Here is a 12,968-nt window from a genome sequence, read left to right on the forward strand (position 1 = left end):
ATAAGGCAATGGGAATGTTTGTATCCATACATATGGGACACCCCCTACCTCATTTTGGAGAAGCAACCAGAATGGATCCTGGAACTCAACGGCTAGCAAGATGTCCAGGCTTCTGCCATGTGAGTAGCACATGCAACATATATCCAAGTACACAGAAGCCAAAGGACTGGTTTCCTTCTTTGTGGCTTGATACACTTAAAAAGTTGCAAGCAAGTGGGCATTAAATCACAAGTTATATTTACTTTCTAATGGCAAAATGAATTAGTGATTTACTAGTTCCTGTACTTATGACTTCCTCAATATGACTTAGGTAAATAGTCATCTCTCTTCTTCATCCTATAAAATACTTCTCAGGTTTAAATGTATTTTATGGTAACGTTCAAACAGTCTTCTATTCAGAGATGCTCTCAGAGAAGCAGAGCTAGAGACCTGATGGTTGCCCATAACATACCTCAACTCCGGACTGTAGGAATATGTGAAGATATGAGACGCACACAATAAAACGATAGGTGAATACACTCAGCTGATGTGTGCATATCGAATGTATAGTATATAGACAAGTTTGCACTCTTTTGCATCAAAACCCTCTCTTTAAATAAAGTCTAGATGCCAAGTACAATAGGGACTGTCCTGGTGGTCAGGGCAAAGGGAAGCAGATGCAGCATGTCCACCACTCAGGCTGCCCCTCAAGGCAACACAGTTTACAAACCTCAGATACAGGAAGAAGTACCCTGCTAGGTGAACATCAGGGAAGAGGACGGTGGGAAGCGCAGACGTGAGCATCCATACCATAACCTATGGGTGCATTTGATCTAATTCAAGTCACCATTTTTTGTATATTGATTCATGTATTCATGTATTTATTTGGTCAGTTACTTATATTTCACTGTGTTCCAGAAACAATTTGAGGTGAGTTACCAAGTATATGTACAAGAAAACTTAACAGATAGAAGGAAGAGTAAAGTTCATACACAAAAGTACATACCAGAATTACCAAAGATGGGCCAGAAATTCACTTTCAAGCTTCCCACCAACCAAAGCAAAGGGGGAAACAAAACCAGATGGAAAGTTCAGTCCATCTGTGTAAATGAACTCCCTTACGGGGAAAAAAAAACACTGGATTTTCAGGGATCTCTGATTGTTGGCAGGGTTCTGAATTAGGTTTCTGCACCATAACTTAGACATAACCAAATGCTTAATAAAAATTTCAAGGGAATCTTACTGCATCTCTAAATATGTACAGGTCTTTTCTACTATGTACAGTTAATAATTACACATGTCCTTCTATTTTTAATTTCCTCTATATACATAAAATTATACTCTCCTTTGCCAGTTTTTAACTGAGGAGTAGCTATTAATATGATGAAGCTGAGACATGTTATTCAAGTTTTTAAAATTACAGCTCATGTTAGGATGAAAATGTATGTAACAGTGACATAGAGACTAATTGCAAGGTACTGTAAAAGCAATGAAATTATGGGATAGTATAGCTTATACATTTACTGAGAAAATTCAACAGGGAAAAACATTGTAGAATAGGTCACATAGAAAAGGCTACATGGGGGAAGTGAATCTTAAATGAAACTTGGAGTATAGAATTTAACTATATAGAGAATAAGTCAACGATTATGTCAGATGAAGATAACATAAATGAAGCCTTGAGTAATATTTACAGATGTTTAATCTTAATTTTAATTGTTCCTATTTATCTACTTTCATTTGTTCTTTGAGAAACAGTATGGCCTTTTTTGTAAACTTGTAGTTTCATGCCATGACCCAGCAATTCCACTCTTCAGTATATGTTCAAGAGATACTCATGTCCATGTATACCATGAGATATGGACTCTTGTCCATGTACACCAGGAGATACGTACAAGAATGATCCTCACAGCACTGTGCCCAGGGAAAACCTGGAAACAGCCCAAATACCCATTGACAGGAGAGGAAATCGTGAAATATATATTTATGTTTTTTATAGTTCTATGAGTTTTGGCAAATGTATACAGTCATGTAACAACATATATATGCTATATATATAGATCTATTAATACATATGATTTTTTTGGTATAAAAAAAGCTATTTTTAAAAAAATCCCAGGTTTAAGTTCATGCTCACTCTCTATGGTCGCAACCACTATTTGGAAACTGGAATGAGACCTGGGCTTCTGTCCAGCGTGTCAGTGGAACTAAAAAAGGTAATTATAGAAACATTGGTGACAAAGAGAACTAGAGCTTCTGCTGGGGAAGGTCGGCACAGGTTGCACACAAACATTCAAAAATCAGATCGATAAGTAGCCTTGGACTTCTCAATAGCAACTCTGGAAGCTTTAAAACAATGTTGCAATGCCTTAAGAATTCTGAGGAAAAATTATTTCCAACTAGAAACTGTCATTCAAGTATGTAGTAGAACGAATATCTTTTCAGACATGTATTTAATTTCATAAAATTAGCTCCTGAACTTTGTGCTCCACCAAAAATATGGGAACAAACTAAGGAAAAGAGAAAATGTAGCATATAAGAAAGGGGGCTCCACATTAACAGAGAGGGTGGAGGGAATGCCCGCAGTATGAGTGGGGACGTATTTCAGTACAGCTCTGCTACAGTCTCAGAGATCAACCAATACAGACAAGAGCAGCTCAGAAAGCTTCAGGATGGACTCATTCAAGGCTAAATTGAACACCTCATTTGTTAACGTATTGAGAAGAGAGTTTGGGTGAGAGTTTGGAGATAAGCCTCTAGAAAACAAAGCAAATAATAAGGTGTGCAGGAAAGGAAAAGTAATCATAACATATTTCACGGCTCAGCTGTAAAAAGAGTTTATACGGTCAGAAAACTGTAAGCACTGAACACTGATTCAACCAAAAATTGATCCAATAGTATGGGGAGGGGGTGTGCGGGTGAGAAGTGTCCATGTGCAGGGTATGTGTGAGAAAAAGCTAAATCTTCATATTTCATTGCAAAATGATAAATGAAAAAAAGAGAAAAAGTCTACAGTTTAGTTCTGAGAAGCAGAGGAGGCCAAGCAAACCAAAAGACTGGACAAGCCATATTTGCAGGAAGCACTTTGCCTGTAGCAGTTATGACATCATTGTGAACAGCTCCTTATCAAAGGAGGCGGGGAAGGGACTTCCCTGGTGGCACAGTGGCTAAGAATCTGCCTGCCAACGCAGGGGACACGGGTTCGATCTCTGGTCTGGGAAGATCCCGTATGCCGTGGAACAACTAAGCCCGTGCGCCGCAACTACTGAGCCTGTGCTCTAGAGCCCGAGAGCCACAACTACTGAGCCCGCGCACCTAGAGCCCATGCTCCGCAACAAAAGAAGCCACTGCAATGAGAAGCCTGCGCTCACGGCAACTAGAGAAAGCCCGTGCACAGCAACGAAGACCCAATGCAGCCCAAAATATGTAAATTTTAAAAAGGAGGTGGGGAAGAGTAAATGCAAAACCTCGAGTCTTAGGTAAATACCTGCCAGTGGGCACATGGTCCTGGGGTCCCCCGACATGCATACCCACCAAGATAGCTAGTCCAGGAAAACTCATTTTCTTCAAAGATGCATAACCCAAACAGACAACACGGTTAAGGGTCTATAGACAATTAATACAAACGAAAAGAAACAAAGGAAGGAGGGGAGGAAGGGAGGGAGGGAGGAAAGAAGAAAGTCAAATGCTGGACAAAAAAATATCACTAGAATATTGGTGATGTGTTTATGAAAGCTGTAACCAAATATTCTACTGACAGAAAAGTAGAAAATAGTAGTAGTTCACTGATATTTCATCTTTAAGATATCATTAAAGGTGACAAATCAAGTAGTATGTAAGCTGTATTTTATAATACCAGGTTAAACATAAAGTATACAAAAAGAGAAAAATAGATGAATTTCATCATCAATCATAGTATGGAATTATGACAATATCCAAAGAAATTGAGGATTAAGTTCATTATAAAATTATCCCATTAGGGACTTCCCAGGTGGTCCAGTGGCTAAGACTCTGCACTCCCAATGCAGTAGGCCCGGGTTCGATCCCTGGTCAGGGAACTAGATCCCACATGCCACAACTAAGAGTTCGCATGCCTCAACTAAAATATCCCGCGTGCCGCAACTAAGACCCGGCACAGACAAATAAATAAATAAATATTTTTAAAGTAAATAAATGAAAAAAAATAAAATTTTCCCATTAGAACAAAAATATAAACCTTCTAAATTATCAGAAGTAACATACACAAAACCTCATGGAGGATTTTTTAAAAGGTTTAAAGGAGAAAGCGTGATATAAAATAAGGTGAGAGATCTGGGCTCAAACATACCTTTCATATCAAAATGTAAATGGGCTTAACTCACCTATTAAAAGAAAAAAGATTAACAGATTGGATCACAAAGCAAAACATAACTCTGTGGTGTTTACACATAAATGCTGACAATAAAAAGATGGTCAATAATACGATTAGGCAAATGCAAATAAAAAGAGAGCAGGTGGGGTGGCACAGTGGTTAAGAATCCACCTGCCAGGACAGGAATAAAGACCCAGATGTAGAGAATGGACTTGAGGACACGGGGAGGGGGAAGGGTAAGCTGGGACGAAGTGAGAGACTGGCATGGACTTATATATACTACCAAATAAATAGATAGCTAGTGGGAAGCAGCCGCATAGCACAGGGAGATCAGCTCGGTGCTTTGTGTCCACCTAGAGGGGTGGGACAGGGAGGGTGGGAGGGAGACGCAAGAGGGAGGAGATATGGGTATGTATGTGTACGTATAGCTGATTCTCTTTGTTAGAAAGTGGAAACTAACACACCATTGTAAAGCAATTATACTCCAATAAAGATGTTAAAAAAAAAAAAAGAAGAAGAAGAATCTGCCTGCCAATGCAGGGGACACGGGTTTGAGCCCTGGTCCGTGAAAGATCCCACATGCCGCGGAGCAACAAAGCCCGTGAGCCACAACTACTGAGCCCACGTGCCACAGCGTGCGACAACTACTGAAGCCCGCGTGCCTAGAGCCCGTGCTCCGCGACGAAAGAAGCCACCACAGTGAGGACCCCGTGCACCACAAGGAAGAGTAGCCCCTGCCAGCTGCAACTAGAGAAAGCTGGCAGACGGCAACGAAGACCCAACGCAGCCAAAAATAAACAAACAAACAAACAAATAAAAAGAGAGCAGGTGTCACAATCAAATAGGGTTGAATTCAGGTCAAAATCATTAAGCAAGTGAAAGAAACACATTTTGAACGATAAAGGGTCCATTTCTCAATGAAGATGTAACAGTTATGAAGAGACAACAAAGAAAATGGCATCAATAATCAAACAGCAAAGTCACAGGATAGCAGTAAATCAGTGATTTCACCACAAAGCAACATCCATATTTCTGCTCTGCCATCTCAGATAGTGGACATCTGGTGGATTGCCTAGTGGACCCCATACCCTTTCTTGGAGCAGCATCCTGCCCTCCGCTCCCAACTCCATCCACCTTATCACAAGTTCCTGGTAGCCATACATTCATCACAATTGTTTGATCTGGGGGTGAGCACCTGACCCAAATAGGTCAATCAGAGAAATTTTCTATGATTTTGGAATTGGGTGTAAAAGTTTCTTGTCTTAGTCTGAGCTGGTCTCTCCAACAAAGATGTTAAAAAAAAATTGGGGAAAGTATAACAAGGCCATATTTTTAATCATGTAACTTGGGGAGCAAAGAAAGCTAGTCCACAGAGAGAGGGGAGCAGAATGAAACAGATTTGAGAGAGAAGCAGCAATGAGACAGAGAGAATATTGCCGGGAGTCTGTGTAGCTTTTCTAGTCCCTAATTCTGGTTCCATCTTCTTGGGACCCGATTGCATTCCTTTCCCTGGGATAGGAATGCAGGAATTACTCCTGCATCTGCTTTACAAACTTCTCTGAGTATCCAACTAGCTTATGTTGATTTCTTTTAAGATACTTGAAACCAAAAGTTCTAGTATTATTCAGTTCTAATCCCACTGCCCTTCTTTCAGCCCTGCTGGGGAATGGCAGTTCATTCCATCCTGCCAGGCCACCATACTCCATTTCTAACTCTATGGTCATGCCTTCCCTTGTTCCCCTTATCTGTATCCTTAAGAAGTCTGTCCCTCTTTCCTCCATAAAGTTTTCTTAACTATTCCAAACCTCTTTGATTTCGCCCTCCTCTGTCCCAAATGTCCATGTAATATTTGTATATTAGGAGAAGAGTTGAAAAATGTTTGCCCAGCTATGCCAAATAACACTCAAAGCTTTTTCCATCTCAAGCATCTAACTTTCATACAAAATCTTTTAGTCTTCTAGCTTCTGCTGTGTGAAATTCCCATAGCCTTGCCCCATGGTTACAATCTCATGGAACTGTTCAAGACTAAGTGATTAGTATTTCATTACTTACAGCACAATTTGCAACAAAACAGTTTCTGCTCAAGGGAACTATTCAACATGAACTCCATGACATTTCCCTTGAAATTGGAAAACAGAAAATTATAAGGATAAAAGCTGAATAGTATATAGAATGTCCATTAATAAGATCACTGTATGAACAAATTGTGGTATATTTGTAAGTGGAATACTACACAGCAAGGAAAAGAATAAACTACTGATAATATGCAATCACATGGATGAGTTTCAAAACCATTATATTGATTAAATGTATAGAAATATTGAATCACTATGTTGAGTATCAGGAACTAACATAATGTTGTAGGTCAATTATACTTCAAAAACAAACAAACTCAAAAAAAGAGATCAGATTTTTGTACCAGAGGTGTGGGGGTGTGGGGCAGGGGGAATTGGATGAAGGCAGTCAAACGGTACGAATTTCCAGTTATAAGAAAAATAAGTGCTAGGAATGTAATGTACAACATGAGAAATAATTTAATTAACACTGCTGTTTGTTATATATGAAAGTTAAGAGTGTAAATCCTAAGAATTCTCATCACAAGGAAAAATTTTTTTCTTTCTTTAATTTTGAATCTATATGAGATGATGGATGTTCACTAAACTTATTGTGATAATAATTTCACGATGTACATCAAATCATTATGCTGAACACCTTAAACTTATACAGTGCTGTATGTCAATTACACCTCAATAAAACTGGAAGAAAAAATAAGACTTCTGGAGATAGACGTTGGTGGTGGTGATTGCAAAACAATGTGAACATACTTAATGCTGCTAATCTGTACACATTAAAATGGTTAAGATGGTAAATTTCATGCTATGTGTATTTCACCATGAATAAAAATAATGTTTAACTTTTTTTTTTTTTTTTTTTGGCAGTGCCACACGGCTTACAGGATCTTAGTTCCCTGACCAGGGATTGAACCCTGGTCCTTGGCAGGGGAAGCCGAGTTCTAACCACTGGACCGCCAGGGAATTCCCACTAAAAATAATGTTTTAAAAAATAAACACACACATGGGACTTCCCTGGCGGTCCAGTTGTTAAGACTCTGCACTTCAAATTCAGGGGGCATAGGTTCAGTCCCTCGTGGGGAACTAAGACCCCACGTGCTGCGCAATGCGGCCAAAAAAGAAAACACACACACACACAAAACAAACAAGAAAACCCCATTGTGTTGATTGAAAGAAGCCAGACATAATAGTACATAATGAGTACATACCATATCAGTCTGTGTATGTAAGTTTCAAGAACAGGCAAAACTAATCTATGGTGAAAGCAGTCAGAATGGGGGTAACTTCTGTGAGAGTTCTGAGTGGAAAGGAACATGAAAGACCTTTCTGGGGTTAAAGAAACCTTATGTATCTTGAAATGGGTAGTGGTTAAAGGGTTGTATACAAGAAGAAAAATTCATTGTCGTATGCATTTTCCTGTATGTTAAGAATTCCTTAATTTGTATAAAAAATAAATAAAATAAAATTCAAAAGAAAAAAATGATGCCCATAAAAAAAAAAGAATTCCTTAATTTAAAAATTAAAAAAAGATGCCAATGTTCAGCTACCAGAGTTGGCTTCAGCTCAAAACAAGCACACCTCGACTATCTCCAGCTGATAGTTAAACCACTTCTGTTTCAAGCCACACAGTGTCCCTCCACAGATCACTTTTCAGTTGCATGTGTCTACATCCAGATATTTTATGTATATATAAATAATAGGGGGGAGGCATGGTTAATCGGCCCTGGTGCTATTTTTCTCATTTCTTCAGAACGGTACCTTTCTGCCAGAAGCCAAACATATTTCAATATATCAGTCTTTCCTTTCTCACGTTCTTGGTAAGATTATACTAACAAAACATATTTCCCCTTGTACAACTATGTTATATTAAAAAAAATCTACCTATGGATTTTCATAAAAGAAACATATGCTGTGCATTTTGTCACTTCAGAATAAAGTTTTCTAAAGGGAAAAAAAATACATTATTTCCCCCCTTTAGCACAATGTTTTCTCTTTTTGCACAAATAGTAGTATACTAAATATTGTTCTGCATGTTGTTTTTTTCACTTAAGTATAGATCTTAGTGATGAAACATGTTTTTGAAGATTGCTTCAAATTCCAGTGAATATATCGACTTATCATAAGAGAAATGTACACTAAAATCATTTAAATAAATATATCAGCTTGGCAAAGATCAAAAAAGCTAATAGGGACTTCCCTGGTGGTCCAGTGGTTAAGACTCCACGCTCCCAATGCAAGGGGCCTGGGTTTGCTCCCTGGTCAGGGAACTAGATCCCACACGCGGCAACGAAGATCCCGCACGCTGCAACTAAGACCTGGCGCAGCCAAATAAATAAATATTTTAAAAAGGCAGATAACATAATATATTTTCAAGGATATTAGGAAATAGAGACCCTCATGCATTGGTGGTAGAATATAAATTGATACATTCTATGGAGGGTAATTTATCAAATTAGAAATGCACATATTCCTTCATTCAGCAACTGAGTCAGGTTAAGCATATTTCATTCACTTGATAGCCGTTTCTATTTCCTTTCCAGTGAACTATCTGTTCATGTCTTTCCCCATTTTTCTATTAGGTTATTACTGTTGTGTCTCCTTGATCTTTATAGATTAGGGAAATTCACTCTTTGTGAAAGGTGTTGCAATTTTATTCCAGTTTGTCATCTGCCTTTTGACTGATGCTGTTTTTCTTTCATGAAAGTTATTTTATTTTATTATTTTTCAAAATTTTATTTATTTATTTATGTATTTATTGGCTGTGTTGGGTCTTTGTTGCTGTGTGTGGGCTTTCTCTAGCTGAGGCAAGTGGGGCCTATTTTTCCTTGCGGTGCGCAGACTTCTCTTGGCAGTGGCTTTTCTTGTTGCAGAGCATGGGCTCTAGGCTCTTGGGCTTCAGTAGTTGTGGCACATGAGCTCAGTAGTTGTGGCTCGCTGGCTCTAGAGCACAGGCTCAGTAGTTGTGGTGCAGGGGCTTAGTTGCTCCACGGCATGTGGGATCTTCCCGGACCAGGGCTCGAACCCGTGTCCCCTGCATTTGCAGGCAGATTCTTAACCACTGCACCACCAGGGAAGCCCCATGAAATTTATTTTAAATAGTTGCAATTATCAATCATACTTGGAAAGGCCTTTCCTAGTGTGAGTTTTAAAAAAAAATCTCACCTGATTTCTTCTAAAGTTTTTATGATTTCTTTTTTTTTAAGTGAAGAAACTACAATTATTTTTATTGAAAAATGTGAAAGTGAAATATTATATTTATTGCATTATTTTTCTTAACATCTTTTGGAGTATAATTGCTTTACAATGGTGTGTTAGTTTCTGCTTTTAACAAAGTGAATCAGCTATATGTATACATATATCACCATATACCCTCCCTCTTGCTTCTCCCTCCCACCCTCCCTATCCCACTCCTCTACGGGGACACAAAGCACTGAGCTGATCTCCCTCTGCTATGCAGCTTCTTCCCACTAGCTATCTATTTCACATTTGGTAGTGTATATATGTCAGTGCTACTCTCTCACTTCGTCCCAGCTTACCCTTCCCCCTCCCCGTGTCCTCAAGTCCATTCTCTATGTCTGTGTCTTTATTCCTGTCTTGCCCCTAGGTTCATGAGAACCTTTTTTTTTTTTTTAAGATTCCATATATGTGTGTTAGCATATGGTATTTGTTTTTCTCTTTCTGACTTACTTCACTCTGTATGACAGACTCTAGGTCCATCCACCTCACTACAAATAGTTCAATTTCGTTTCTATTTACGGCTGAGGAATATTCCATTGTATATATGTGCCACATCTTCTTTATCCATTCAACTGTCAGTGAACACTTAGGTTGCTTCCGTGTCCTGGCTATTGTAAATAGAGCTGCAATGAACATTGTGGTACATGTCTCTTCTTCAATTATCGTTTTCTCAGGGTATATGCCCAGTAGTGGGATTGCTGGGTTGTATGGTAGTTCTACTTTTAGTTTCTTAAGGAACCTCCATACTGTTCTCCATAGTGGCCATATCACTTTACATTCCCACAAACAGTGCAAGAGGGTTCCCTTTTCTCCACACCCTCTCCAGCATTTACTGCTTGTAGATTTATTGATGATGGCCATTCTGACCGGTGTGAGGTGATACCTCATTGTAGTTTTGATTTGCATTTCTCTAATGATTAATGATGTTGAGCATTCTTTCATGTGTTTGTTGGCAATCTATGTCTTCTTTGGAGAAATGTCTGTTTAGGTCTTCTGCCTGTTTTTGGATTGGGTTGTTTGTCTTCTGGATATTGAGCTTCATGAGCTGCTTGTATATCTTGGAGATTAATCCTTTGTCAGTTGCTTCATTTGCAAATATTTTCTCCCATTCTGAGGGTTGTCTTTTGGTGGTGTTTATGGTTTCCTTTGCTGTGCAAAAGCTTTGAAGTTTCATTAGGTCCCATTTGTTTATTTTTGTTTTTATTTCCATTTCTCTAGGAGGTGGGTCAAAAAGGATCTTGCTGTGATTTATGTCATAGAGTGTTCTGCCTATGTTTTCCTCTAAGAGTTTGATAGTGTCTGGCCTTACATTTAGGTTTTTAATCCACTTTTTTTTGTTGTATACAGTGTTAGGGAGTGTTCTAATTTCATTCTTTTACATGTAACTGTCCAGTTTTCCCAGCACCACTTATTGAAGAGGCTGTCTTTTCTCCATTGTATATTTTTGCCTCCTTTATCAAAGATGACCATATGTGTGTGGGTTTATCTCTGGGCTTTTTATCCTGTTCCACTGATTTTTATTTCTGTTTTTGTGCCAGTACCAACCATACTGTCTTGATTGTGTTTTCATTGTCATTTGTTTCTAGATATTTTTGATTTCCTCTTTGATTTCTTCAGTAATCTCTTGGTTATTTAGTAGCGTATCGTTTAGCCTCCATGTGCTTGTATTTTTTACAGTTTTATTTTCCTGTAATTGATATCTAGTCTCATAGTGCTGTGGTCAGAAAAGATACTTGATACAATTTCAATTTTCTTAAATTTACCAAGGCTTGATTTGTGACCCAAGATATGATCTATCCTGGAGAATGTTCCATGAGCACTTGAGAAGAAAGTGTATTCTGTTGTTTTGGGATTAAACGTCTTATAAATATCAATTAAGTCCATCTTGTTTAATGTGTCATTTAAAGCTTGTGCTTCCTTATATATTTTCATTTTGGATGATCATTGGTGAAAGTGAGGTGTTAACGTCCCCTACTGTGATTGTGTTACTGTTGATTTCCCCTTTTATGGCTGTTAGCATTTGCCTTATGTATTGAGGTGCTCCTATGTTGGATGCATAAATATTTACAATTGTTATATCTTCATCTTGCACTGATCCCTTTATCATTATGTAGTGTCCTTCTTCATCTCTTGTAATAATCTTTATTTTAAAGTCTATTTTGTCTGATATGAGAATTGCTACTCCTGCTTTCTTCTGATTTCCATTTGCATGGAACATCTTTTTCCATCCCCTCATTTTCAGTCTGTATGTGTCCCTAGGTCTGAAGTGGGTCTCTTGTAGACAGCATATACATGGTTCTTGTTTCTATACCCATTCAACCAGTCTATGTCTTTTGATTGGAGCATTTAATTCATTTACTTTTAAAGTAATTATTGACATGTATGTTCCTTTTTCTTCTATTGTGTTTGTTGCCTAGAGAAGTTCCTTTAGCATTTGTTGTAAAGCTCGTTTGGTGGTGCTGAATTCTCTTAATTTGTGCTGTCTGTAAAGGTTTTAATTTCTCCATGGAATCTGAGTGAGATCCTTGCTGGGTAGAGTAATCTTGGTTGTAGGTTTTTCCCTCTCATCACTTTAAATATGTCCAGCCACTCCCTTCTGGCTTGCAGAGTTTCTGCTGAAAGATCAGCTGTTAACCTTATGGGGATCCCCTTGTATTTGTTATTTGTTGCTTTTCCCTTGCTGCTTTTAATATTTTTTCTTTGTATTTAATTTTTGATAGTTTGATTAATATGTGTCGTGGCATGTTTCTCCTTGGATTTATCCTGTATGGGGCTCTCTGTGCTTCCTGGACTTGATTGACTATTTCCTTTCCCATGTTAGGGAAGGGAAGTTTTCAACTATAATCTCTTCAAATATTTTCTCAGACCCTTTCTTTTTCTCTTCTTCTCCTGGGACCCCTAAATTCGAATGTTTGTGTGCTTAATGTTGTCCCAGAGGTCTCTGAGACTGTCCTCAATTCTTTCCATGCTTTTTTCTTTATTCTGCTCTGCGATAGTTATTTCCACTATTTTATCTTCCAGGTCACTTATCCATGCTTCTGCCTCAGTTATTCCGCTATTGATTCCTTCTAGAGAATTTTTAATTTCAGTTGTTGTGTTGTTCATCATTGTTTGTTTGCACTTTAATTCTTCTATGTCCTCGTTAAACGTTTCTTGTATTTCCTCCATTCTATTTCCAAGATTTTGGATCATCTTCACTATCATTACTCTGAATTCTTTTTCAGGTAGACTATTTCCTCTTCATTGGTTTGGTCTGGTGGGTTTCTACTTTGCTCCTTCATCTGCTGCATATTTCTCTGTCTTCTCATTTTGTTTAACTTACTGTGTTT

Source organism: Delphinus delphis, chromosome 9 (assembly GCF_949987515.2).
Source record: "Delphinus delphis chromosome 9, mDelDel1.2, whole genome shotgun sequence".
NCBI classification, from domain to species: domain Eukaryota; kingdom Metazoa; phylum Chordata; class Mammalia; order Artiodactyla; family Delphinidae; genus Delphinus; species Delphinus delphis.